Genomic DNA, 5,159 nt, shown 5'->3' with positions numbered 1-5,159 from the left:
GGGGGGACCAGCACTGCTCTTTAACTTTCCCCGCCCAGATATTATCCTGTCAGTCTGGGGATTGAACGCTTCTCATTCCCATTTATTACAATAATCCGATAAAGTAAAGTAAAATAACATGACTTGAAATAAAAATAGACAAAGTTAATACAGTTTCAGTGAAGTTACTAAAGAAAACTGTGGCAACTAACAATCATTCAAATGGTTTATTTACTCTGTCACTTTTTCTTTTTTCATTTTCTCAGTTGATTGATTCGAGAATAAAATATGAGAGAAAAGTGGAAGATACCCACCACGAGTTCTAAGAGCCCGTTCTGTCTGGACAAAACCTCAAAATATTAAATGTACAACCAAAAAAAAAAAAGGGAAAAGCTGCCGATCGTCCCGCTTGAGAAGCTGTATGGCATTCTTGAAACTCAAAATCTGTTATCAAAATAGATTTTAATTTATGTGTAATAATAAATCAATTGAATCGTCTAATCATTTAAGCACAACAGGAACAAAAACGTAACCAGACTGTGAAGCCTCAATATCCGAGTCATGATCAACACGCATGACCCAGAGTCCTGTTATGCACCTGTCACTTCCCCTGGACAGGGGCATAGACCTGTCATGAGAAATTAATTTGGATCAACTCCACAAATTTGTCTTAATTTCATCCCTATATTAAAAACCACAAAATAGAAACCGTAAACTGTGCAAAACCATTGTTTGTTTCATGCCCCACGTTTCTGAATAGAATGAAGTTAATCCCTGAATTAGGTAAAATCCTCGACCTAGAAAACAAGAAAGTTCAGCCAAAGTAAAAGCCAAAAGAAGCAGCGTTGCTGATTTGTTTAGCTGTCTTAACAATAATCCCTCTTATTCAGGCTGCTTCCTGTGTTGCTGCTCTCTCTGCAGACTGGAGACTTTGTTTGGGCTTAAGAAGCACATGCTGACAAAACAGAAGCATATTGAATTTAGGAAGGCAGAAGCCAACCGGCACCCCAGGTACACAAGCCTGATTAAGCTCCAGTTTACTGTAAAACAGTCTCCTAATCCATGTCATCATGTCTGTTTGGTAGCGTTTGTTAGGTAACAATGTCGACTAATCACTAGTGTTTTATCTGGAGCGTCCATGAAATGCAAAGATTATGCACATAAAAGACAACGTCCCTGGGACTTTTAGAGTTGGTTTGACTTCGTGCAGCTCTTAATGGGTTCACACCGTCAGGCCCTGTTGGCTTTCTCTCCTGTCTGGCGTCAGACTGCCGCCTGAGATCATAGAGCATTGACGCGTTACAGTACATGTACCAACAGTTCCAACAGACAAGCATGAGGAGGCAGGCTTCTGTTGTTTTATCAAAAACATTATGATCTGCGTGGACATACAGTACATATTAACACCATCCACACTAAGGAACATTCATATTTACCAGTGTCTCATACTGAGAAGGAATGGACATTCAAATATAACAAACAAATACATGGAAATCCACAGTCATATATTTTTGTCGTGAAGGGTTATAATTGGTTTCTGGGAAAATTCCATTAAAAACTTTCAAAAATATGTGAAATTTCTTTCAAGGGATTGAAAAGAGACCCTCGCCTGTCCCTAGTAATTAGGTTGGCAATGATTAATCAAATTACAAGGAACTGGATGAAAGACGATAACTTAATTAACTCAAAATGGAGGGATCTTGTAAATGAAATATAATGCCATCCACACTAAGTAGCATTAATATTGCCCTTGCCCACTGTTTTATCCTGTAACCTAGGTTAGCCATGATACACCTTAACATTTCTCATAAGTACAGGATCTTATCTTTTCTCGTAAATTATGAGATAGTAACTCATAATAATACAAGCTGTTTTCTTTTGTGAATTCAATGTACTTCCATAGTTTAGTCTATGAAACCTTTCCAAAAAGAAAACCAATCACACTGTCCCAGAGCACAAAGTAAAGTCTTCAAATGTTCTGTCTGACCAACATGACAAAACCCAAAGATACTTCTAATAAAGAAATATTCTAAAACACAGAGATGCTCACATTGGACAAGCTGGACCCAGCAGATGTTTGTCATTTTAGCTTGAGAAATGACTGAAACTGCAACGGTTTAGCAACTGTCAAAGTACTAAAGAATTAATGTAGGATTAGGATGGATGATTTCAGTGAGGCCATTTTGGGAGCACATAAATGAAGTGTCCAAATGAATCTCCTTTCCCAGTTAAAGGGCTAGTCTGCTGATGGTCTAGATTTTTCTTATTGTCAACAAGTTCAATGAAAAGACCAAAACCAACAATAACTTGATCTTAATAATAGGTATTTTCTGTGTGGTGAAAGCCTAAATAATGTCTCCCTCTGAGCCATAGAGCTCCTCTTATTGTCCAAAACCTATTAAACCGCACCAATGAGCCCTACTGCTGCACTGGGTGTCATTTCCCTTTTATTACAAAGACCACGGGCACTCTCATTTATTTTCCCTCAATCCCACATCAGCCATCCCGCTGCTGTAATTAGTCCCCACAGAACCAGATCTAAAGCTAACAATAGTCTGGGGTTGAGTAACATGTTTTTAAAAACCAGTGTTCAGGTGTGTTAGAATATTACTGAGCCTTTTCTAACAATAAAATGATTTATTCTTGTTTTTTTTAAAGTTTGTTTGGAGCTAAGAGCCACAGACGGGAGTGAGAAAGTACTGAGAGGCAAACAAACACTTTGTTGGTTTTGGTCTTTTCATGGGATTTATCGTCAATAACAAAAAATATTGAAGGTTGTAAGCCTCATCTTTTAAGCCAGCGCTTGGGGGGCCACATAGGGTCCATCAAAGATTCCAGCCCGGCCCGCAGAATCAGAAGGAATTAAGGAATTGTTGAGAGGGGAAAAAATGCGTTCTGGTGTTTAACATATCTAGTATTTTGTTCTTCCTGTGTGGAAGTAACCCCTAAAACAATTGAGATGGAAATAATAGGAGATAGAAACAATCAATAAATAATACAGGCTGATCAGGAAGGGGTCACGTTTAGCGTTACTGAAAGTTGGAAATATGAACACAAACTTATCCATTCTTCAGTAAAGTCAACTTTTGGCTCCGGGCTCTTTGAGTGGGTCTCACCTCCACTGCAGACGTTTCTGTAATCACATATTTTAATCTCCACTCCTAGGAGTCTGTTCACACTCATACATAAATAATACAATACATTCATAAATAAAAAAAAAACAGTAATTTAGTGAGAAAGTGAAAATATCAAACCATGATGTGCTCAGTGGGTTTGTATCAGAGTATCTGTCCGGCCCCCACAGTGTCTCCGTAGAAACAGTCTGTAGATGATGACTCCTGCTTGAGGCAAGAAAAAAAAAGAAAGAAAAAGGCACTTTAAACTCTTCTTTTACTGTTGTGTAATGCTGGTTGTTTATCAAGCCTTTTATGTGCGCTGAATTACTGCCAAAATGAGCAGCACTGAGCCGAGCTCTTTCCGACCAGCGTCCGTTAAATCCTGTCAGATATGCACTTGAGGATCTTGTTTTTTTTATATTTTTGGGGCTTTTCCACCTTTAATGGACAGGACAGCTAGGTGAGAGACAGGGGGGGAAGAAATGGAGGTAATCCTCCCAGGTCAGACTCGAACCCTGGACCTCTTCATGTGTATGTGCGCCACTAAGCACTTGTTTTTTAAGGTTATTTGAGATAGAACTGCCAAACACCTACCACTCCTATTTCTCCATAGCACATATAAATAAAGGGTTGTTCTCACCCCTGCTGATGCTGCAAACTGTTGAAGGAGGAAAAAAGCAAATTCATCTGAGAAACATGACCTACTCACCCAGGTTTACTACAGACAAACTTAACAGACACAAATAATTCATTTGCCCTTAAAAACAATTATCTTTACAAACAACTTCACACGCTTGTGTTGTTTAAATGACCTTTGAATTTGGAACAAAACTCTTCAGATGATGAGATGCACCTGTCTTGGTTTACTGGAGATGCTGCAGAATAAAAGACAAGTAACGTCCTCCACGCTGCTCGTGTTAAATGCAAATGGCTGCGATTGGAGACACGCTCTGACAGAAGACAGAAAGACACCTTTGTTGCTATTCCTCCGCTGCCTGTAGCGATTCTGTCTTATACTTGGTGTTTTCTTAAATAGACTGAACTCTCGGCTTCACATTAGCACCGTTTTTATTCTCCCGAGCAATTTAAAGGGGATAGCAACCAGCGGGACACATTCAGGTGTCTTCTCCTGACTCTTTTTGTTCTGTAGAAGCTTTTCAACCTGACAGTTAAATATTAATGTCCCAGAAACGCAGATGATCCCCCCCTAAAGAAAAAAAAAAAACATTGTTTAATGAGTTGTTTCCAACTTAAATCTGATAATTGACACTGATTGAAGCCTATTCGTGCATCTCGGCACTGGGCTGTTTGGTAGTAGATATTTTTCTTTCTGTTCTTTCAGGCAGAATGGACACCATGTGACCTTTTGAATGCTGTTTAATTGGAGTTTGTAATCAAAGATGAACAGCTTTCTGTTTTGCAACGATGTCCAAGCTAAAACCAGGAGAACTCCATTGTAGAAGAGACACAGTTCTCCCCACCTATACATGCAATCCATGGCTGAAGCACACCTGCTGACTTGTTGCTTTGGCAAGGCATTGTTAGAAAACAAAGGACATAACAATAAATGGACTGTGTTAGAAGTAGTAGACAAGGTGAGGCAGAGAAGGGCAGCTGCATTAAGAGGAAGTCCAGTCAGTAAGACTTGGGGAACTTCAAAAAGTGATGCAACTGAGGTGACAATATTTTATTTCCTAATATAGGCCAGGTCAAATACTATAAAGACACATCCTACATGTAAGGCCTAGTGGCATGCTGATGTTCTGATGTGGGGTTGGATGAGCTACCTGTTAGTGTGCCTGGATTTGGCGGCCTTTTTTTGAGAGTGTCTCTTCCCAATGCCTGATGTTGTGGGAGCTTTTGTAAAAAATTGTGATTAAAGTTGCACTGTTTTTTTTGTTTGTTGCAATGAAGTTGCGGGAGACAGACAAAGTTTTGTCTGTATTGTTGTTTAAAAATAAAAAGGCTCCTGATGCTGCAAATGTTGGTATAATATGAAAATGGCTGGTGGATTTAAGACACAAAAATAATAATTTTTTGAATTAATCAAATTTAAGCGGATGT

The 5,159-nt window shown here is 39.0% G+C and overlaps 1 protein-coding gene across 1 annotated transcript in view; it reads left to right on the top strand.

Annotated features, from left to right (window-relative positions):
* The window catches only part of galnt16 (UDP-N-acetyl-alpha-D-galactosamine:polypeptide N-acetylgalactosaminyltransferase 16), an 80,472-nt gene that overhangs the window by 23,789 nt on the left and 51,524 nt on the right, over window positions 1-5,159 (top strand). The gene's annotated exons all lie outside the window — the stretch shown is intronic.

The sequence above is a fragment of the Etheostoma spectabile genome, unplaced genomic scaffold, assembly GCF_008692095.1.
Source record: "Etheostoma spectabile isolate EspeVRDwgs_2016 unplaced genomic scaffold, UIUC_Espe_1.0 scaffold314, whole genome shotgun sequence".
NCBI lineage: Eukaryota > Metazoa > Chordata > Actinopteri > Perciformes > Percidae > Etheostoma > Etheostoma spectabile.
The sequence above is the reverse complement of the archived record's forward strand: the minus strand, read 5'-3'. Positions and strand labels throughout refer to the sequence as shown.